The sequence below is a fragment of the Podarcis gaigeae genome (genome assembly GCF_964106915.1).
Source record: "Podarcis gaigeae genome assembly, chromosome: 7".
In the NCBI taxonomy this organism is placed as follows: domain Eukaryota; kingdom Metazoa; phylum Chordata; class Lepidosauria; order Squamata; family Lacertidae; genus Podarcis; species Podarcis gaigeae.
In genome coordinates this window covers 2,124,129-2,148,505 of record NC_139683.1, presented here as the reverse complement: position 1 = coordinate 2,148,505, position 24,377 = coordinate 2,124,129, and the positions used below count along the sequence as shown (strand labels likewise).

Here is a 24,377-nt window from a genome sequence, read left to right as displayed (position 1 = left end):
TCGAACTTCTAGGTTGGCAGGAGCAGGGACTCAGCAACGGGAGCTCACCCTGTCTCGGGGATTCGAACCGCCAACCTTCCAATCGGCAAGCCCAAGGCTCAGTGGTTTAGACCACAGCGCCACCCACGTCCATAGCCCATGTTTTAAGCAGGCCCAAATTTCTGCATTAAGCTCAGACAAGTTTTTGCCTGCCTGGACCCTTGCTAGATCACGAGAAACAGAAAGCTTGGCAACGTTTTACTGAAGCTGAGATCATATATCTGTGTGAAGAACATGCAAGGTATGAGACTCCCTACAGGCAGCCCAGCAGCTCCAGGTGACCCTGTGCTGGAACATGAGATCAGGAAAAACTAGCAAGCTAAGTTCATGCACCAGAATGAAGGCTCATTAGAGGCTCTGAGTCACCTTCATGAGGTTCCTTGTACCCTGACAAAGCTCAAGAATATGTCACACACGCCCCCCAAAAACCAATTCATTTGAGATAAAGTAGAACAAAACACCCATTTTAAAAAGTTTTCCCCGATGTCATTTACCAATACAGAACTAAATTTTAGTGAGAAAAAGTGGTGAGAGAAAAGAGAATTACTTTGCATACTACTTTGTATACCATATGAACTGGCCCCATAATCATCATCTGAGACCCTTCTTCATCAATGAGATGTCCAAAGAGTGGCAACACGAGAAGAGGCCTTTTCTGTGGTGTCTCCCTGCTTGTGCAATGCTCTCCCCATGGAGGCTTGCTTGGCACCTTCATTGCACACCTTTACATGCCTTCTTCTCTCAGGCTTTTGGCTACTGAAACAATCTATGGCTTTATGAACTATGTGTGGGGTTACTGTTTGTTTATTATTATGGTATGCATTTTTGTGTTTTTATATTGTAAACCACCCTATGATCCTCTGAATGAAGGACGGTATGGAAATGTAATAAATAATATAATAACAAGAATACTAAATTGTAGTGATTATAGGATCAGCTTCCCATTATGTAGCCTCCTGTCAGCAGCTCCTCCATTCCGTTACCACCTTGCGTATAAGAGGGATTATCTGCAACAAACCTAGACAGCTTCACGTTCTCAACAGAAGGTGATATACCAACAGGAAAGCAACAGAAGTGGACCGGAGGGCATAAAATAAAAAAGGAAAAAATCTCAGGACTGCCTATTGTAAACAATAACAAAACCTTTCCAAACACCTACCCGGGACAACAGTATTGATATTTCTGAACCTGAGAATTGCCCATCAATAGCAGCAATTACTTTCTAGCATAAGGTTAATGATTAAAGAGAAAAATCAAACAGCAACAATTGCTTTGTAAAACCACCACTGACGCTTCAGCTTCTAGTACTGCACACAAATGTTTTTCTTTGTGGGAGTTTCCTGAACAAAGAGTTCTAGCTTTACTTGAAATGGTGGGGATTTTGTCTTCATGATTAATTTTATTCAGTATTTTGAAAAAGCTGGAGAATCCCACTACCACACACATAGACTTTTCCTGTCAATACACCCTGATTTGAGGGGCAACGCTCATTTCATCAGGTGCATTAAGTTTTGTGTGCTCAATCTTGCTCAAAGTCGGCAAAACTTTCTACTGCTTTTAAGGGAATGTCTTCACTTCAGAAAAACTATCATAAAAACATTTAGACTCCAATGTGCAATATTAGCCAAATATGTTCTTCTCTTACTTGAGTTTTGTTTTAAATGTATCAGCTGTTGTGTGTGTGTGTGTGTTAAACACAATATACTGCATATACAGTGGACGCTCAGGTCGCGAATGTGATCCGCGCGGGAGGCACGTTTGCAACCCGCAGCATTCGCAAACTGCAGCGCCGCGTCTGTGCACATGCGGGTCGCGATTTGGCACTTCGACGCATGCAAAAAGCGCAATTTAGGGTTCGGTGCATGCGCCAAAACCTGGAAGTAACCTATTCCAGTACTTCCGGGGTCGGCGCAACCTGCAGTGTCTGTAACCCGAGGTATGACTATACAGGTGTCTTTTTCGCATCCCTTACCCTGCAGCAAGCAGTGTTACAAACTCAGATATATAAGCTAGGAGTCAAATGGCTCCCTAAACCAAGGTTACAGTCGCCAAAACGGAATATCTAGTTGCCATTTTTGGGCAGGACTAAAGTCTTATTTTTCAAATTTTGGACTGTGATTGATTCTCAGTTCAGATGACAACCTTGAGAAGTCTCTTGATCCAGGGACAGTCCACATACCTGGCCTACCCCAAGCTCTTTTTCCTAGCGGTGACTACTCTTGCTTAGGCTGCACAGAAAAAGCAAACCGGTTCCAGAAATTCATTCCGATTGGGCAGATAAAATTTAACTGATCAAATTCTACAGGATGGGGTGCTAGTGCATGAAAAGAGTCCAGATCCAACGATCCCCAGGCATGCACCTCAAGATGGTGGAGATGTCAGGCGCCATTCTGGTGCCCAGGAATGTTCACTTGGTTGCAAATGGTTGAAATCCAGGTGCAAAATGCACCTCACACCTGCTGATTTCAAACACTGGCAGCAAGTAACCTGCCTCCCTTCTCTTGTCATCTGGAGACAGCAGCTTTCAGTTTCTTACTCCTTGTGGCGTCTTTGAGACTTCGGTAAAAAAGGTAATGGTAAAGGATCTCTGGTTTGTACAGTTAACTCCAGTCAAAGGCGACTTGGGGGGCGGTGCTCATCCCGCTTCAGGCCAAGGGAGGTGGTGTTTGTCTGCAGAAGCTGTTCTGGGTCATGTGTTCAGCATGACTAAACCACTTCTGGTGTAATGGGACACTGTGATAAGTGCCAGAACGCACAGAAACACCGTTTTCCTTCCTGCCACAGTGGTAACTATTTATCTACTCGCACTGGTATGCTTTCAAACTGCTAGGTTGGCAGGACCTGGGACAGAGAAATGGGAGCTTACCACTGTCGAGTGGATTCGAACTGCCAACCTTCCGATCGGCAAACCCAAGAGGCTCAGTGATTTAGACCACAGCGCCACCCACTCTTGTATTTGAGACTAGATGGTATTGGCCCACCACTGTCCATCAGACCACACTAGTGGACTGCAAAACCCCTTGTGTACAGAAGCAATCTTAATCTACCACTATGAAATGTTGAAAGGTCTCAAGAATAACCTCCTGTTACACGAATGAAGACGGCTCAGCACTGCCCATTTTTTTTAGAAACCAAATACATACAGTGGTACCTCGGGTTAAGTACTTAACTCGTTCCGGAGGTCCGTACTTAACCTGAAACACCACTTTAACTAATGGGGCCTCCTGCTGCTGCTGCCGCGCCGCCAGAGCACGATTTCTGTTCTCATCCTGAAGCAAAGTTCTTAACCTGAAGCACTATTTCTGGGTTAGCAGAGTCTGTAACCTGAAGCGTATGTAACCTGAGGTACCACTGTACTGTGATTTTTAAATGGACAGTATAATTTTTCAGGTTGGACCTGGGTAACGTCACATCAAAGTCATGTTTTGGTTTGCCATCTTGATTCAAAATGGTGCTTTGTCCAAATGTCAACAAATGTTGCCGCCTTCATCTCAGGAACCCTCATGCCAACTTTGGTGATAATATCTGAAGAGGCTGCCAAACCTATGAAGGCAAAGTTACACCAAAGTGGCGATTAGGCCTGCCATGTTAACTCAAAATGGGAGTTGGTAACCCAACCTCAACCCCCATCTTAGGAATCTTCATGCAGTCTGCCAGTGATACCTCAAAAGGCGTTCAAACTCATAGAGGAGAGACAAACCATTGTCCAAAATACACAGTAGATGAAGCAGCCCTCTTTCTACAAGATGGTAGGTAAGAGAGCCCAGGCAGAGTCCTAACTACACAGTAGTGTACTGGAAAGTCAGTATGATTAGGTTTAATTTATGTTTGTAGTTATTACCAATGAGGGAAATCCCCAGGTTTGTTTAAGAAGCACCTGAAAGTGTTAGGCAAGTTTCAGTTTGTGTTTCAGATAAACAAGGAAACTGAAGACAGCTTTATGCATGTAGGTCTTGTGCCTAATGTATTTAAAATGTTTCAGGGATTATGGTCTGTTTAGTGTGTTCCTTTCCATTTCAGTATTCATATACTAATCTAAGCCAGTAAGCAAACATCTCTTATCAGGTTAATTCATGAATGCTGCATACACAATATGATTTATAAAGAAATCGCAAGGCAGAGTTCAAATGTGAAAGAAAAAGAAACAAGAAAATTAAATGATATCCTATTCCAGATATCCTCATTGTTACCAACATTAATTAAAAAGGAACAACTGGATAGAGCATTTCATTCATTAGTTATTTGATATCCTGAGAACCAAACAGGTGTCCTCCAAATAATTCTGCCCACTTTGACCTGGGATAGGGAACCAGATCTGGTCAACGGGCCAGAACCTTATCTTCACCGTGGCCCAACTTTGCCTATTGGGTGCTGATCATCAGTCAGAGGGAGACTTTTTGAAGCCTCTGCTGAGGGGAAATACTCTTTCCCTCTGCTGAGAAAGCAGCGTGCATTCAAAGAACTGGGGGAAGCACTTTTGACTACAAACTGCTTCCTTTGGAAAGGAAAAAATGTTCCATTTTAAAAGCTGCTTCAAGAACTGGAAGCTTCCAAACCACCTAACAATCAGCTGATTGCTTTTGCGAGCCCTGTACTTAGTGCTTCTTAAGTGTGCTTGCAAAGCGCTTCTGAAGTGCCAATTGTTGGGTTCTTGGCAAGCACTGTGCAAGCGCCTTTCATCCAAGCTCCACCTGTACCTGCACAGCAAGTGAACATGGCCTGGCCAAAATGGCCAGCTGGGCAAAATGGAGAGGCTGGTGGGCTTAAGGAGATCCGTAAGTCACAGAATTCCCATCCCTGACTTGAATAACCACTTTAAGCGTTATAGGTCTATTACAAGAAAGAATGGGAATGAATCCCCTCTTCTAAAGAGCATTTATACCAGGGTAATATAGCCCAATGTGGGATGCGGGTGGCGCTGTGGGTTAAACCACAGAGCCTAGGACTTGCCAATCAGAAGGTCAGCAGTTCGAATCCCCGCGATGGGGTGAGCTCCCGTTGCTCGGTCCCTGCTCCTGCCAACCTAGCAGTTTGAAAGTACGTCAAAAGTGAAAGTAGATAAATAGGCACCGCTCCGGCGGGAAGGTAAACGGCGTTTCCGTCCACTGCTCTGGTTCGCCAGAAGCGGCTTAGTCATGCTGGCCACATGACCCGGAAGCTGTACGCCGGCTCCCTCGGCCAATAAAGCGAGATGAGCGCCGCAACCCCAGAGTCGGCCACGACTGGACCTAATGGTCAGGGGTCCCTTTACCTTAATATGGCCCAACTGTAAGGCCCCTATGTGGGAAAATGATTGCTTGTACATGAGAGCATAAGCAAGGTTCTTATTGTTACAGGGTGATTTCATAGCTAGAAGCATCCTTGGAGCATGAACAGTGCGTGGACAGCTCGTGCTGTCCTATATGATTGGCTAACGTGGCATGGCCTGATCTAGTGCGAAGGTCCTTATCTGCTTGCTAGAACAAATTGCTTGGCTTGTATTTTGTATCTTTCTGATTTCACACAATAAAAGCTGTGCTGCATGAGCCCTAGGGGCGGCCATATTTCGGAACCTACTATGGTGTGAGACTGATTTTTCCTTGAATGCCGAGCTGCAACTCGACAATTGGTGCCCCGTGTGACTGCCTTCGGACTTCACGTTGTCTTATTCAGCGCTCACCAACACGTCGTTCATCCACGTAGTGGATCCCTGATGAGTGCTCCCGTGTGATTTCTTTCGGACTTCATGCTGTTTTACAACGTTCAGCCTCACCTCGCCTGCCAGGACTGCAGACGCGTCGTTCATCCACGTTGTGGATCCCCGGTGAGAGCTCCCGTGTGAATGTGATTCTGGACTACGTTACGGATTTATCAGCACTTATCTCCGCCCGGACAGGGCAAAAGGCGCCTCCCTCATCCTCCTAAGGATCCCTCCGGTAAGTGCTCCCTGCTCTTTTGCAACTCTTGCAATCATGGGAAAGTCTCTCTCTGCACCACAGAAAAAATTTTATAAAGACCTTAAATTCCTTTTGGCCAGTAACAACCTTGCTGTTCAGAAAGCTGACCTTAAGTCCCTTATAATAGCCCTGGACACTCACTGTCCCTGGTTCCCCCAGGACGGAAATTATGCGTTAGACGATTGGAAAAAAATTGGACACTTCTTTCAAAATCATCCTCAGATTGATGTCAAAGTTTTGCATGCCTGGTCTAACGTCTACAAAGCTATGTCGTGCTTAACTCCTTCAAACATTCTTCTGGCTGCCGCAACAGCTTCTTCGCCTGCCCTCCCAGCTCCCGCTTTGCCTGCCTCAAACCTGCCTCCTAAACCACCGGACATTTGCCCTTCGGCTCCTCCTGTCACTCCCCTGCATTCTTCAAATTCTGCAGCACCCCCCGCTCTTCCACCTCCTCCGCCCAAGGCATCTGGCACCGCTTCCACCCCACTTCAAGAATCTCTTCGCGCCGCTGCTCCGTTGCTAGCTTTTGATTCTACAACTCCTAATCTTTTTCCTGTGATTGCTCCTGCCGCGCCAGGGGGAGGCCCAGCCCGGCACGAACAGTTTGATTTGAGATTCATAAAAGAACTGTATTCCTCTGTCCAGAACAATGGCTTGCAATCTCCTTACACCTTGGGCTTGTTTGCCACTATTTTTCAACAAAATTTGATACCAGAGGATGTTAAGCTGTTGGCCCGCACTGTAATGCAGCCTCATCAAATGATTTTGTTTATACAAGCTTGGCACTGGGCCTGCCAACGTCGTGCAGATGGGATTAGGAATAATCTTAATAATGTTGCATTGGCTAATCATCAGGCTGCTTTGGCTGCTGCCGCTGCTGGTGCCGCACCACCGCAACCCCCCGTCATGTTAACCCAAGCTGATGTCCTCGATGGATTAACGGGAGGAGGCAATTTTCTTACTGCTGCCCAACAACTAACTCTCGATCCTCAATATTGGGAGGCCACTACGGCTGCTGCTCAGGAGGCCTTGGCTTCTGTCCCTGATGACAAAACTGAGCGCGATGGCCGATGGGGGAGCGTTAGACAAGGTCCTACAGAGCCCTATGGACAATTTGTCGATCGCTTGTATAACACCCTTAAACGGCAAGTTCAGGACGTAGCAGCCCAAGCAGTGATTGTCCGCCAGCTTGCGTTTGATAATGCGAATGAGGACTGTAAGCAAGCACTACGCCCTTTGCTGGCAACTCCCAATGTAGCCATTGCAGATATGCTTAAAGCCTGCCAATCGGTGGGGACTGAGATACATAAAGCTCGCTTGCTAGCCGCAGCTCTATCCTCCACTGTGTCCAAAAATCCTGCAAAGGATAAAACCTGCTATGGATGTGGCAAAGTGGGCCATTTTCGTGCACAGTGCAGATCTAATACAGAGCAAAGTCGTCCTAGCACAAAATGCCCCATTTGCAAAAAAGGTTTCCACTGGGCCAATCAGTGTCGCTCCGCCACGCCTCAACAGAACCAGCAAAATCAACCGACGGGAAACCGGCAGTCGGGCCCACCCCGGGCCCAGGCTCAACAATAGGGGATCCAGCGCATTCTTCAGCCATCTCACCTCCGGCCTTGCCCCGCCTCCTTTTAATTCAGGACTTATACCTGCCAGTCCCCTATGTACCACACCAAGTCAGAGTGTCATTAGAGGCTGGTTTTTCTTCTTCAGCACAGTGCCTTGTTTTTCCACTGTCAGAGGTTTTGCAGCATGGGATTCACCTTGTTCCAGATGTTTTACATGGATTACAACAAAATGACCCCTATGTGACTGTATTTTCTGATCGCCAGGCACGTTTGCAATCAGGTTCTCCTATAGCAAAGCTCATATGCGTCCCAGGGCCAACCCAGGACCATGACCCCCTTGTTGCTGCTACCTTCCCAGTCACAGAGAAGCGTCCAAAGATCCAGATGACCCTTGGGGGTCGCACGATTGAAGGGGTTTTGGACACGGGGGCAGACTGTTCTGTGATTGCTATTAAGGATTGGCCCTCCGCCTGGCCACTTGAGCCAGCTTCTTCTGTTATTGGCGTTGGTGGCGCTGCAGCTGCCCGACGCAGCAGGAACCCTATTTTGATTCAAGGCTCACAAGGCTTTGAGATGACTATCTTACCACTGGTTCTGGACATTCCCGTCTCCCTTTGGGGGCGAGATCTGCTTGCTGCAGCGGAAACTACAATTTCTACAAATTTATGCTGAGGGCTGCCCCTGCCATGCCCCGGACTGCGCTTTCTCTCTGCTGGACCACAGACACCCCCGTATGGGTGGATCAGTGGCCCTTGCCTAGACAGAAGCTTGCAGTGGCAGCCCAGTTAATTACGGAACAACTTGAACTGGGGCATATTGAACCTTCCACCAGCCCATGGAATACACCCATCTTTGTCATCAGAAAAAAGGCATCTGGACAATACCGTCTTTTGCACGATTTACGAAGGGTTAACAACCAATTGTGCCCTATGGGGACCTTCCAACCTGGCATCCTAAATCCCAACATGTTGCCACAAGACCATCAGCTTGCAGTCATCGATCTCAAGGACTGTTTTTTTTCTATCCCTTTGGCACCACAAGACAGACAGCGTTTTGCATTCACCTTGCCGGTCCTGAACAACTCCAAACCAACCAAGCGCTATCAATGGACGGTTCTCCCACAAGGTATGAAAAATTCTCCGACCTTATGCCAGTATTTTGTGGATAAGGCGCTTCAACCATTCCGTGAGCGCCACCTAGCGGTCATCTGTTGTCATTACATGGATGATATTTTGATTTCCTCATCACACATCCCTGACGCTCTTCTCGAGGACTTAATCCATACTTTGATGCAAGCAGGATTGACAGTGGCTAGAGAAAAAATTCAGCGGACCTTACCTATTACGTACCTGGGACACAAGCTGACAGCATCTGCAGCCATCCCAGTTACACCTCAACTACAGTTTCCTGGTCACCTTAGACTGGTGGATTTACAACAACTCCTTGGACAGCTGAATTGGATAAAGAGTTATTTGGACCTGCCCACCTCTACTTTGTCTCCACTATTTTCTGCCCTTAAAGGACATAAGGATCCAGCGGACAAGATCACAGTCACCTCTGCAATGGAAGAGGCTTTAACCTCTGTGAACAACCATCTCCGCAGATGTATGGTGGACAGGATTCCTTCTCTTTCCATGGCGCAATTATCACTTGCAGTATTTGCCACCCCGCTCCTTCCAACAGCTATATTGTACACCACAGGCCAAAAGCCTGGGACTGTGTCTATTGTGGAGTGGCTTCACTTGCCTCATACTCCTCCGCGGAACGTGTACGCTTCACACAACAGCGTCATGGACCTTGTTGTTAAGGGCCGACATCGAGCCCTTGCCCTCTCTGGAATGGACTTACAGTCAGTGTACCTGCCCTTCTCACAGGAAGAATTTCAGCATCTGATGATGACAGCCGTTTCTACCCAAGTAGCTTTTGCTGATTTCTTGGGAAATATCATTCACAATCCTCCTAGAGACCCTCGTTTGTCTTTCCTTACAGGGCTACGTTATGTCCTACGAACTGCCTTGTCCCCCTTACCCTTACCCTCCGCCCTTACTGTGTTCACTGATGGTAATAAATCCAGAGGGGTGGTGGTGTGGGAAGAGGAGGGGGGATGGAAAAGTTTGTATACTACTGAGCAGTCCTCAGCACAACGTGCTGAATTGGCAGCTGTAATTTTGGCATTTCAACAGTTTGCTAATATCCCTTTCAATCTCCTTGTGGATTCTCAGTATGTATATAATCTTTTGAATGTCTTACCATTGTCTTATATCACTCCTGCTATTGACAAAAATTTGTTTACATTGTTTTCCACTTTGCAGAACTTGGTACAAGCTAGAACTTGTCAGTTTTATGTTGCCCATCTCAGATCTCACACTGGCCACCCTGGGTATTTGGCAGAAGGTAATGCCCGGGCAGACCATGCTTTGAAAAATGGTATTTTTTCATTGTTTTCAGACCCATTTGAAAGTCATTCTGTATTTCATCAAAATGCTAAAGTTTTGGCGAAATCTTTCTCGCTGCCCATTTCTCAAGCTCGAGACATTGTGTCACAGTGCGCAGTATGCGCTAAATCTCCCATAGTTATTCCTTTTGATGCAGTTAACCCTAGAGGCCTGCATCCTCTGGCAATTTGGCAAATGGATGTCACCCACACGCCTTCTTTGGCTCCATTTTCTAGGGTACATCTCACTGTGGACACTGCCTCTGGCTATCTCTGGGCCACTCCTCTCAAAGGAGAGACCACTCGACATGTTATTCAACATTTAATGCGCTGTTTTGCTGTTATGGGAAAACCCCATACCTTAAAAACTGACAATGGCCCTGCGTACATTTCTCAGGCCTTTTCTGATTTTTGTTTTTTGTGGGATATACGGTTGACTCATGGCATTCCTTTCAATTCTACAGGGCAGGCGATAGTCGAGCGTTCTCATTTGACCTTTAAGACCCTTCTCAACAAGCAATTGGGAGGTCGATCGCCTACTGTATCTGAAATACCTAATGCTGTACATCAAGTATTGTTTACTTTAAATCATCTCTTGTATCCCCACAATAAAGATTTTACGCCTGCTGAACTTCATTTCCGGAAGGAGGAAGTATTGCAACGCCCTTTAGTGTCTTACAGGTTGCTTCCAGATCCACAGTGGAAGGGTCCAACTTCCTTGATTTCCTGGGGTCGCGGGTTTGCGGCAATTGACGTAGACGGAGTTCCCCGATGGGTTCCAGCCCGCTGCGTTCGACCCTGGCGCTCTTCTGTTGCCTCGTCTTCGCCCAAGGAGACACCAGCACCTTGAAACCGTATTTTACGCTGTTTGCCAGTGATGACCTCTCACCTGACCTCAACCCGCATTGCAGTTGGAGACATCGCCATATTGATGTGCCCTGGATAAAGTCAGCTTCCACAGCGGTTCCAGTGTTTCCTGGCACGTTGAAAGGCCGTCTTCAACCCTATCGCGTTGGCCCCCCTTCCCCCTGGGAAGCCACCGTTTCTACCACTTATCGTTACAGTTTTGCCACCTCTTGTCTGGGAAATGAACCTGGCTTTGAAGGATGCCCTCGTCAGACCGGCATCGCTTGGGTTTTGCCCCCCAATAGCGACCATCCCATCTGTGTCTCCACGTTTCGTTGGGTTTGGATTTTTGGCTCAACAGTGCACGGAGCAGTACATGAGGCCTATTTACAGCAAATGGGCTCCTGTATCTGCAGGAATGGCTGTGTGGCTTCTCCTGGTTTGTGGTTTTTACATGCCAACAATCGAGCCACGAAATATCACGCAGGTTGCTCGGAAACAGCTATTGGAATAATTTACCATTCTCACCCTTATTGCCCCCCCGAGCAACCAATATGGCATCATCCTGAGTGGCCCCACAATTCCACTTCAAACGGATGGAGCCTCTCCGTGAACTTTGTAAAACGCCGCTTTCGTCGTGCTGCTTTTTTGCAGAAGGCCAGGAGGCCTGAACTTTATCATCAGATTTGGACTAACAATACTTACGTTAGAGACATTAATCATTTTGCTTCTATGCTTAACCTTTCTGATTGTTGGATGTGTATGCATATCCCTCCTCAATCAAAAAGATCTGGCATTCTATTACATGGTATTCCTATAAATGCTTCATATAAGATTAGCAATAATATGAAGGACGATCGCATAAGTTTACCTCCTGTATTTCTATCGCTTGTAGAATTAGCTCCTTATTGTTTTCATTTTAATCACAATAGCAAAAAATTTTTAGGTCATTATCCATATTGTAATTGGACACATGAATACATTAATGGATCTTCTTGTTTTCTTAATGTTACAACCATGAGTGGCAGACCAAAGGTTTTAATTAATAATGTCACAACTTACATGACCTATGAACAACAAGCTGCGTGTAGAGACTTTTATGTTTGGTTCGACTGGATGAGAAAGAGCAGCAGAACTACATGTTTGCTTCAATCTGATTTATGGTTATTTTGTGGCACACGTGCCTACAAAGAAATCCCCTCTGCCTTTTCTGGTACCTGCACGTTAGGTATAGTAGTACCCTTGGTATATAAAATAGATAAGCTCCCAGCGGTCCGTTTGCGTAACAGAAGGGAAGTACTATCACCTATTTCTCAATATACAGGGACGGCCATCTCTAGGTCCCTTCTGCCTTCTTTAGGTGCAGCCATGAATTACCGTGATTTGCATAAATTGGCAAACTGGACAGAAAATTTGTTTAATTCCACCATTTTTGGCTTTAAAAATGATTAACAAAGAAATATCAGAAATAAGAAATGTAGTTCTTCAACATCATTATGCTTTAGATGTGATCCTTGCTTCTAAAGGTGGAATTTGTGCCTTAATTCATTCTCATTGCTGCATGTATATAACTGATCAATCAACCAATATCTCTGCTACTATTGATCATATGGAACAAATGATAGCCCATAATCCTTTGAATCCACCTGAAGGTTTTGATCCATGGGAATGGTTGTCTTCTTGGTTACCTAATGGATTATGGTTAAGAAAAATATTATTGATTGTAATTGCATGTGTTGCTGGTTTCATTATGGTGTGTTGTTGCATTCAATGCATACCCTCTTTGATTTCCCAATGCACTGCATGGTGGTACCGACCACGGCCCACCACAGGGATTACAAGAGGAATTTATGTTGCAAAGTGTAGACGTTTAGGCAATGAAGTGTACGAATTGGACTAATGGTCCCTCTTTTCCTCTAATAGTATAAACAAGAAAAGGGGATATGTGGGAAAATGATTGCTTGTACATGAGAGCATAAGCAAGGTTCTTATTGTTACAGGGTGATTTCATAGCTAGAAGCATCCTTGGAGCATGAACAGTGCGTGGACAGCTCGTGCTGTCCTATATGATTGGCTAACGTGGCATGGCCTGATCTAGTGCGAAGGTCCTTATCTGCTTGCTAGAACAAATTGCTTGGCTTGTATTTTGTATCTTTCTGATTTCACACAATAAAAGCTGTGCTGCATGAGCCCTAGGGGCGGCCATATTTCGGAACCTACTATGGTGTGAGACTGATTTTTCCTTGAATGCCGAGCTGCAACTCGACACCCCTAGGCCTTTTCTGAGGCCATACCCCTTCACCCATTGAATGCTTTTTCCTCTGAAATGTGTCCTTGAACTGAGAGAATGCCTCTTGCTTGGGCAGAGGATTGAGAAATGATGATGTATGGTTGGGAATAGGGATATAGCCTTCTGTACAAAGAGTCGTATCTGTTTCTCTGCCTACTTTCGTCTCTGGCCCTGCATGCAGCTCCCAAAAGGTTGCTCACAAGATGAAAAAAATCCACAACCCTTTATTTATACCAGTAACTATCAAAAGTTATTATATTGGTTAAAATTAAAAGACACTGCTTTATTTACCAGCTGATTGATTTGGTTCACTTCAAAGCCATCCAGTTACGAATTTTTAGAAGACGATCAAACTATTGCTTTCTAAAATACACTCATTAAACAGAGTGTCCACATAACATCCATTACAAGAATCTCCTACAATAAAGGAGGTGCATGCCTACACAGAAATACATTATGAACTTTTTCCTACTCTTCACATTTTCCTCATCTACAGTGCATAGGACATCAGCTCCCACAGATTGACAAATACTTTACAATACATTTGTAAGGTCTGTGAACTTCTGTGAAGAAGTTTCTCAAGAAGGCAATATACTTTCATAAAATACTTATTGTAAGACCCAAGATTACAAATTAAGAGTTCCCCATTGAGAAATCAGACCTACAAACCAGCCAAGCCACAACATGTTTCTCTCTACAAGGAGCAGACCACTTCATAAAGAGTTGCAGGGAGAATGTCAGCATCCTGAACTCAATTTACATTCATATTTGCCTTTATAAAGTTACTTCACGTCCCTTCCAAGATTTGTATTACTATCCTGGCCTCACTAATACTTACAGATTTAATAACCTATATTTATTCTGTCACTTGAGCCAAAAAGCAAACACCAGATACCTGTTTTCTGCATTAAAAAAAATCCTTTCATTTTACAATTTTATGCGATGGAAGCACCCTGTTCTTCAACAAGAAACCATAATAGATTGTGTGCCACGCACAAAAGGTGTCGAAAGGTTCTTCCTTTAACCTCAAAACAATGCACAATTTGATATTAAAATCACTGATGGCTTAAGTATGTACAATGGTACAACAATATTTAGTATTGATCTAGGTCCTTTAAAACCTTAGCAGAGCAATCCAAATCCTGGCTGAGCACTGAGCACATTAGCCGGCCTAATGGTTGGGAGGACTGCACAGGAGTGGAGCTGGCTTGAGATCCAGTGGATCCTGGAAAATTTCAGTTTGGGAATTTCAGTAGACTGCCACTGACAAGGAGCCTACCAGCAGTACTTCTGCCTGAAAAGGGTTCAGAACCCTTTTCGACCCATCCAAGGGCTATACACCAGCTGTGGCCAAGGCCAGAGGGAAGTGGCAGGATGCAAACTTTCACACAGCAGGCAACATTCTAGCCACACGAAAGCCAGGGGCTTCTGCACTCAGGCACATGCCTCCCCAGCCTCTGTCCAGACAAACAAGAGCCCTATCACAGTCCCAAGGCACAGCCCAGTCAGGCAAAGCACTGAGGATGGTGGGGGAACAGGGCTGGTGTGTGTGTGGCCTGGGGAAGAGTCCCAAGGGCCAGGTGGAGAGGCCAGAAGGGCCACATCTGGCCTGCTGGCCTTAAACTGCACATTCCTACTATAACCTCTGGAACCCAGTGAAGGCTTACTAAGCTGCACTCAGAGTTAGGTTCCCAGTACGTTTCCGAGCACAATTCAAAGTGTTGGTGCTGACCTTTAAAGCCCGTATACCTGAAAGAGCGTCTCCACCCCCATCATTCTGCCCGGACACTGCGGTCCAGCTCCAAGGGCCTTATGGCTGTTCCCTCCCTGCAAGAAGTGAGGTTGGAGGGAACCAGGCAGAGGGCCTTCTCGGTGGTGGCGCTTGCCCTGTGGAATGCCCTCCCATCAGATGTCAAGTAAATAAACAACTACCAGACTTTTAGAAGACATCTGAAGGCAGCCCTGTTTAGGGAAGTTTTTAATGTTTGATGCTTTATTCTGTTTTTAATCAGTTGGAAGCTGCCCAGAGTGGCTGGGGAAACCCAGCCAGATGGGCGGGGTATAAATATTATTATTATTATTATTATTATTATTATTATTATTATTATTATTATACTATTGGACAAACACTACACGATGCCACCCTGGGTAACTGCACAGAAACTTCATGGGGCATCAGTTTCAAACACACGTTTTAATTGTTTGGATTTAAACTGTTTTCTAGAAACCATGGGACTGACCTTGAACCCTTTGGAAAGTGGCTTTGGCACTACACAACTTTAAGAGGCAGACCTCTCTTGTACTCAATTACACTCTTCAAAGCGTCATATTCACTACCATCTCAGGGAATCAGCAGAAAATGTGTCCTGATATCTGCAGTACCAAATGTGTCTATATCTAGACAGAACTCTCTTCCTCAAGGTTTCATCAAGAGGGCAAGCTTGAATATTTTCCAGATGAACGGTCAATAATGTGCATAGGTACATGGGTGTAGCGGGGGGGCAACTGCCCCCCAATCAGTCAATAAAAATACATAGCAAACTGAGGTCCCCCCCCCCCGCAACAAAAGGCCTGCCCCCTGACAAAAATCCTGGTTACGCCCATGCATAGGTAGGCATTTAACAGCACCAGGTTGTAATGCCATTGCCTAAGACTATCAGCTTCTGCCAGTTCCATCCCTTCGCTGTACTGAAATAAATAATAGCTTTATTTTTACTCCATGCAATTTTGTTTCGGTGCTCTTTTATTGTTATTTAATTTCAAATTTCCCCCAAATTTTCATTCCTTGCTGCTAGCTAGCCCTAAGGACACTGGTACAGGCCAGACTGTTAACAATAAAATAAAACAGCAAGCTCTCTGATACCACAGGCCTTATCCAGTTAGAAGCAAATGAACCACCACACAAGCAACAAAGGATTTTTCACTTGGTGGCTGAGCAGGATCCACCAGCTTTTAATTATTTGCATAACTTTGTAAGTTCATATAAAACGTAAAAAGAATAAAAATGGAATAATGTAACCATGTGTTTCATAGAATCATAGAACTGTGGAGCTGAAAGGGACCCAGTGAGGTCCAGTGCCGAGGGCCTTCTGGTGGTTCCCTCCCTGCGAGAAGCCAAGTTACAGGGAACCAGGCAGAGGGCCTTCTCGGTGGTGGCACCCTCCCTGTGGAATGCCCTCCCATCAGATATCAAGGAAATAAACAACTACCTGACTTTAGAAGACATCTGAAGGCAGCCCTGTTCAGGGAAGTTTTTAATGTTTGATGTTTTATCGTGATTTTAATATTCTGTTGGGAGCCACCCAGAGTGGCTGGGGAAACCCAGCCAGATGGGCGGGGTATAAATAATAAATAATTATAATTATAATAATTATTATGATTTAGTCCAACCCCATGCAATGCAATTTGTGTTGTTTTTAAGCCCTAGGTTTTTTTACCAACCCCTAGGATGGGAACAGGGCGGAAACAGATAAAACTGCCTTGATAACTTGATAACCTGGACCAGGTTGGGTTTTTTTTAAAAAAAAAGAATTTCTCAAGGCTCACCCTACAAACCTTTTCCCCCGCAGTTGCTCAGCTAGTCATCTAGTTTGGTTTGTGCAAGGAGGAGAATGAAACACGACTCACCACACCCACCCAATGGATCTACAGCAGTGAAGGCCAAACTTGGCCCGCCAGCTGTTTTTGGGACTACAACTCCCATCATCTCTTGCTAACAGGACCAGTGGTCAGGGATGATGGGAATTGTAGTGCCAAAACATCTGGAGGGCCAAGTTTGGGGATGCCTGCCATAAAGGACCAGGCATGATCTGGACCAGGCATAGGCAAACTCAGCCTTCCAGCTGTTTTGGGACTACAACTCCCATCATCCCTTGCTAGCAGGACCAGTGGTCAGGGATGACGGGAATTGTAGTCCCAAAACATCTGGAGGGCCAAGTTTGGGGATGCCTGCCATAGAGGACCAGGCATGATCTGGACCAGGCACAGGCAAACTCGGCCTTCCAGCTGTTTTGGGACTACAACTCCCATCATCCCTTGCTAACAGGACCAGTGGTCAAGGATGATGGGAGTTGTAGTCCCCAAAAACAGGTGGCGCCATCACTGATCTACCGTGAGGGAAAGCAAATGTGAGAAAAGGCCAAAAGCCCCCCAAAATATATATATATAAGGTTTAAAGCCACATTCCCTCGCCAAGAGACCCCCGATTGCTCCTTCCCCAAGGCGAGGAGGCCTTGCTGGGAACGGAGAAACGGGCCTCCTCCGCGTCCACGCGCACCAAAAAGGGCGCAGAGCGATCCTGAAAGCCGGCGCAAAACAGGTCGGCGGAGGAGGAGGCGCGGCGGAACCGAAACCTCCCCAGGAGGAGGAGGAGGAGGAGAAGCGAAGCCCGCGGGCGACCTTCGGGCCTGGACCCCGAAGAACGAACGAGGCCTTGTCAGGCGAGGGCAGCCCGCCTGAGCCGGGTCTCCCCGGCCGGGGAAGAGGGCGGCGTTCCTGGGCTGTGGGGACCGCGAGGAGGCGAGGCGGAAGCCATGGCCGCAAAACTGCGAGGCAAGATAGGGCGGGCAGGCGGAGAGAGCCAAGCCGGCCCGGGAAGCCGGCGCTTACCTCAGCCCGGTTACCTCAGCCCGGTTGCCGTTGCCGCCGCCGCCGCCGCCGCCGCCTTCTTCTCGGCCAGGTGACTCGTCCTCATCTGTGGAAATGGCCCGGGCGAGAGAGAGGCGGAGGCCGGGAGAAGCCGGAGGGAAGGAAGCGGCGCAACGAGGGAGGAGTTTCCTCCGCCTCCGCCGCCGCCCAGCGAGGAGGGAGGCCGAGGGGAAAGCGAAGGAGGCCGCGCGCCTCACAGCGCCGCCCTGTTTACCTCACGGAGGGAAAGACGGCAAGGCCAGAGTTGCGCTCTTTTCTTCAGCGCGGCGGAACCCACTTGGACACATTTAATATTTATTCATTAAATATTATTGATATTTATTGATGGGATATTGACTTAATGCCTTTAAACGTCATTCGATATGTGTTTGTGCCCCGCCAGGCGCCCGCTTCTCCTCACGGAGGGAAAGAAAACAAGGCCGAGAGTTGCGCTCTTCCCTCAGCGCGGCGGAACCCACTTTAACACACTTAATATTTATTCATTAAATATTATTGATATTTATAAATTGATCTTTATTGGTAGGATATTGACTTAATGCCTTTAAACGTCATTCGATATGTGTTTGTGTCCCGCCAGGCGCCCGCTTCGCCTCACGGAGGGGAAGCCGAGTGAGAAAGCGCGCCGGCGGCACATACGCATTTCATATTTTATTCGGCTTGATATATTAATTTAATACATTTAAACATGGGCGTAGACGGGATTTTTGTTGGGGGGGTGAGAACCGACGTGATTGGTCCGTTTAGTATTTCTATTGTTTTACTTGGGGGGCAGCTCTGCCCATGTATTTGGAATACTATTTAAAATTTACCCGCCTTTCCCCCCTGACGATACGATAAAGGTAAAGGTAAAGGTACCCCTGCCCGTACGGGCTAGTCTTGCCAGACTCTGGGGTTGTGCGCCCATCTCACTTAAGAGGCCAGGGGCCAGCGCTGTCCGGAGACACTTCCGGGTCACGTGGCCAGTGTGACATCGCTGCTCTGGCGAGCCAGAGCCGCACACGGAAACGCCGTTTACCTTCCCGCTGGTAAGCGGTCCCTATTTATCTACTTGCACCTGGAGGTGCTTTCGAACTGCTAGGTTGGCAGGCGCTGGGACCAAGCAGCGGGAGCGCACCCCGCCGCAGGGATTCGAACCGCCGACCTTTCGATCGGCAAGTCCTAGGTGCTGAGGCTTTAACCCACAGCGCCACCTGCGTCCCTGACGATACGATACGATATCTTTATTGTCATTGTCCCATACAGAACAATGAAATTGACAGGGACTCAAGGCAGATTACCGGTAGGATAAGAGCAGCTAAAAATCATGGGGTGGGGAAACAATCATATTTATGTTTAGAAAAAACCAGTATCTGAGTTTTGCCATTGATTTTTCCTCTTCCCTCCCTGCCCCTTTTCCCTTTTGTGTTGTTAAAAAAAATATATTAATTTGATATGTTACAAAAAGAATAGAAAGAAAACTGCAAACATAACAAAAAGAAAACGAAGAATTTAAAAAATGGTAAGAATCACAAGGCAAACAATAAATACGTATAAAATCCCTTTGCAAACAATAAATACGTATAAAAATAAAAGTGCTCTCTGCCTGTGAGCTCTGTCATTACTGGGAATAAAGTTTCTTTATAGTCTTCAATGAGCCAGACAGTTGCGCACGCATATAGGTATCTTTTCCAAAAAGGCAAATTGCCTTGAATACCAGCAATCCAGGTCATTGAGAGTCTTCCAGTGATTGGCAATGCAGCCCTGGGCTGCTGCTAAGAGGGGAGAAATGTTATTTACTTTTCAAATCCCATTCTTGTTCCCACATACAGGTTCAAAAGTGCCAGATAAAAGGATGGAGTAATTGTTTGTTCAGTTATCAGCAAGATCTCAGCAAACACCATATTCCAAAACTCAGCAATCTTGTTCTGGTTGTATGTATTGCCATTCTGATGAGCCTTTTTTGGCTGGAGAGAGGGTACAAATGCGCCAAGATCGTACTCCAACATTTTTCTGATGAAAACAGGGATGTCCTATTACAACAAACCTTTTCAGCAGGGGGCCGGTTCACTGTCCCTCAGACCTTGTGGGGGGCCGGGGGGGGATTGAACGAATTCCTATGCCCCTCAAATAACCCAGAGATGCATTTTAAATAAAAGGACACATTTTACTAATGTAAAAACACACTGATTCCTGGACCGTCCGCGGGCTGGATTTAGAAGGCGATTGGGCCAGATCCAGCCCCCGGGCCTTAGTTTGCCTACCCATGTCCTATTATATAATAATTGTATTATTTATACCCCACCTCTCTATGACTGCGTTGCCCCAGCGACTCAGAGCTGTTTCCAACATATCTTAAAAAATAATTAAACATTAAACATTTTTTAAAACTTCCCTATACAGGGCTGGCTTCAGATGGTTCAGGGGTCGGATAACCCCATATCACCCAACATTTCTCCAGTAGGGACATCCTAAGGAAAAGTGGGGCATTCTGGGATCAGATCAGAAACCGGGGCAGCTTCTGTAAATCTGGGACTGTCCCTGAAAAATAAGGACACTTGTAGGGTCTGCAGATGGCATGTACGGTTCTTCCTCCCTCCTCTTTTAATCCCTACAATATCCCTACAAAGTACCGTATTTTTCTGTGTTTTGAGCAAGGCTTTTTGACACAAAAACCACATCAAAAAACGGGGGTTGTCCAATACACGGATAGTGGCATGGGGGGGGAGTGGCACGCCGCCAGCCATTCGGTTGGCGGGAGCACGCCTTTCCCTGATGCTGCAGTGACTGGGGAGCGATCTGGGGGGTGTTTCCTGCCCACAGCTGCGTGGTGGGGAGAAGCTGCGCACCGCCAGCCAGCTCTTTGACGGGAGCGCAAATTCACCCGATGCCGCTGCGCACAGGAAGCACTCCCTGGATCATTTCCCATGCGCAGTGGCATCGTGGGAGGTTGCGCTCCTGCAAACTGGATGGCTGGAGGGAGCGTGATTTCACCCGATGCTGCTGTGCATGGGAAACGATCTAGGGAGTGTCTCCTGCCCGCAGCTGGGGGGGGGGGGGGGAGAGCCTCAACAACTTTGGGCCATCTCCCCTCATTTTTAAAAAATTTAGTCACCTAAAATGGGTATGTGTGTCTTATACAAGGGGGCATCTTATAGACGGAAAAGTATGGTAGGTTGGGCTGAGAGGCAGTGACTGGCCCAAGGTTGTACCCAGTGAGCTTGTGGCTGAGTGGGGATTTGAACCCAGGTCTCTCCCAGGTCCTACTTAACGCTACCCTGCAGCGGCTATCATCTGACCCTAGGGTGAAGGTAAAATAATGGTGGTGGCAATGTATGTGGCTAGTCAGTCCATCTTCTCCAGACCTCCTGCTCTGCTGCCCACAGGTAAGGGGCAAGCAAGTACGGTAGTACTTCTGGTTACGTACTTAATTTGTTCCGGAGGTCCGTTCTTAACCTGAAACTGTTCTTAACCTGAAGCACCACTTTAGCTAATGGGGGCTCCTGCTGCCGCGCCACCAGAGCACGATTTCTGTTTTCAACCTGAAGCAAAGTTCTTAACCTGTGGTACTATTTCTGGGTTAGCAGAGTCTGTAACCTGAAGCATCTGTAACCCGAGGTACCACTGTAGGCCAAAGCAGCAGCAATGTCTCCTTCCACCAGCTAGGAACAGTGGCTGGTGCCCCCACTGAAGCACTTTGCAGTAGGAATAGATAATTAAATAGTCGGTCTGTGAGCACTTAGGAAAGGAAGTTTAGAAAAAATAGTGTCCATTGCTTAAAAGATTTCTGCAACCAGTTTTTCCCCCCATTGTCACCCATCATTACAGGGCAACACCTTTTTGAGAAGAAACGACGCCATGTGCATCTGCAGCAGCACCACCAGACACCTTCATCTGTCCCAGCTCCAGCAAAACCTGTCTCTTCTGTATTGGTCTCCACAGCCACAGCAGGCACTCTAATGCCCCAGTGCATGGGTAGGCAAACTAAGGCCCGGGGACCAGATCCGGCCCAATTGCCTTTTAAATCTGGCCTGCAGACGGTCGGGAAATCAGTGTGTTTTCACATGAGCAGAATGTGTGCTTTTATTTAAAATGTATCTCTAGGTTATTTGTGGGGCATAGGAATTCATTTTTATTTTCAAAATATAGTCCGGCCCCCTGCTGAAAATGTTTGCTGACCCCTGCCCCTACGCTTTGACTTCACCTGTGAAGGCGTACTCTACTCTCTCCAGAGACAGATGCCAACAAGCAACAACCACTTTCCAACCATTCAGGAACAAGTTATACCGGTGCTATGGCATCCATAGATCGCCTTCTGCAATCTGACAATGCTGATCAGCGATTGGCTTCTAGATGCATACCCTAGATACCATCTGTGTCCTGTTCCGAGCTGTAAGACTGAGCATGCATGCTTCCTTAAGGCATTTTAGAAAGGCAGCTGGAATTTTCCTCATATTGAGGTCTCCGGAGAAACCGAGTCTTGTCTTCCATAAATGTTAGCTTGGTTCGAACACTGTTTATTTCAATTATTATTTTGCTGTATTCTTATTGAGGGACGCGGGTGGTGCTGTGGGTTATACCACAGAGCCCAGGACTTGCTGATCAGAAGGTCGGCGGTTCAAATCCCTGCAACGGGGTGAGCTCCCGTTGCTCGGTCCCTGCTCCTGCCAACCTAGCAGTTCGAAAGCACGCCAAAGTGCAAGTTGATCAATAGGTACCGCTTCAGCGGGGAAGGTAAACAGTGTTTCTGTGCGCTGCTCTGGTTCACCAGAAGCGCCTTAGTCCTGCTGGCCACATGGCCTGGAAGCTGTACGCCGGCTCCCTCGGCCAGTAAAGCGAGATGAGCACCGGCAACCCCAGAGTCGGTCACGACTGGACTTAATGCTCAGGGGTCCCTTTACCTTTACTATTCTTACTGAAGTTTTGCTTGTAAACTATCCAGAAAAATATTGATATACAGCTATATAAAATATTAATAATATGCTATAATATTTAAGGTACCACAAGTCGTCTTTGTTTTTACTGCAAGGGGCTGGTGTGTCTGCTCTCCTGGGAAATGTTTTAGAGCAGATAGGATAAATGCCAATTCCTTATGTTGATAGTGCCATCTTCTGGCAGTGCCTTTGAATAATGCTCTGAGTTTGACATGAGTAAATGGCTTATCATTCACAAAAAGCATAATCACACATAGAAGTTTCTCTCTTGGATATGGAAGATACAAAAGTAAGGAATACAGTGGTACCTCAGGTTACATACGCTTCAGGTTACAGACTCTGCTAACCCAGAACTACTACCTCGAGTTAAGAACTTTGCTCCGGATGAGAACAGAAATCGTGCTCCGGTGGCGCAGCGGCAGCAGGAGGCCCCATTAGCTAAAGTGCTGCTTCAAGTTAAGAAGTTTCAGGTTAAGAACGGACCTCTGGAATGAATTAAGTACTTAACCAAAGGTACCACTGTAGATGAGGACCTGGGGCATTTCACTTTTATGTTATTGCTGTTATTTATTAAAATTTTAATTTACACCAGACCTCTCTTTTTTTTGTACTCAAAGTACTTTACATGCATCAAGGATGGGAAACCCAAAATTGGCTGCAGTGCCTTCTGTCCAGGCCTACAGCCTCTCCTCCTCCTGAGCCCCAACACTGAAGTAAATTTAACAAAACGGAGGTAAATCATAGCAACCCAGTTGAACCTCATACGGCATCCAAAGGCCTCAAGACCCACATTTCCTAGCATTCTAGGCTATCACGCTTTCTCATTGGGGAAGGAAATCAAAATACAACTGTCTCCATCACCCCGCGAACTAGGAAACAAACAAGGAAAACCACATACCTTCCACCCAGAGGCCTAAAGAAAAGGAAAAGCCCATTTTCTTTAGGGAAGCCATGTGCTTTAAATGTACGGGGTAGATGTAACCATGAGTTTCTTGCACAAGGTTCTCCCCCCCCCCCCACTGGATAACAATGTACACAAGAACTGCCAGAGCACCTTGATGCTAAGAAAGGAGAAGGAAAGTTTGCACTTCCGAGACTAAGGGTTCTGCTACACCTCTGAGGTCCTCCTCCAAATGTCGGTCCATTACCCTTTTGAACTAGGGCCCCCTTCTGCATTGGTTTGGGTTTGGGTGCCAACAATGCTTTTGCTGGCATTTGTGTGTATGCCACATTTTTAACTGTAGGTCCCTTCATTTTCAAATCAATTTTGGAGAAATGAGGAGCAAATGCAAAGCAAGCTGTTATTTGAACACACAGCTGTGAAATACCCTTAACGCGGCACTGATAATTGCCACTTTTTATATTTATTTAAATATGAGCAACACATTTCATATTTTGTAAAAAAACAAAAACATTTTTTAAAACAGCCCATTAATATCTATACAAAAATAAATGTTCTCATGTTTAAAAGTGAGCATGTTATAAAACATTTTGAATTCTCTTCCAGTAATGACAACTTTTCTAAGCCGCTTCAGGGAAACCCACATTTAAAATGTTCAAGTAAGGATGTGAAGAGAAACCTCAGAGGTTCTTTCAAGGGACGGGCTTTTTAAATATGGGAAGGTATCAGATGTTACTTTGTAAGGAAACACACAACTATTAGGTTAGAAAGTTTCCTCTTTTATGAAGTTAAGTAATTTAGAT

At 46.2% G+C, this 24,377-nt stretch overlaps 1 protein-coding gene and 1 long non-coding RNA gene across 2 annotated transcripts in view; one reads left to right on the top strand and one right to left on the bottom strand.

The window, feature by feature from the left end:
* The window catches only part of TRAF6 (TNF receptor associated factor 6), a 31,699-nt gene extending 13,729 nt beyond the window's left edge, over positions 1–17,970 (bottom strand). The window contains exon 1 of the mRNA XM_083749226.1: positions 17,725–17,970. The gene's annotated coding sequence lies outside the window, so the exon portion shown is untranslated. The remainder of the gene's footprint in view (positions 1–17,724) is intronic.
* On the top strand, positions 17,885–18,273 carry LOC310849355. Its single transcript, XR_014566891.1, has 2 exons — positions 17,885–18,006; positions 18,188–18,273. It is a non-coding gene; the product is annotated as an uncharacterized lncRNA (long non-coding RNA).
* Positions 18,274–24,377: the final 6,104 nt, after the last annotated feature.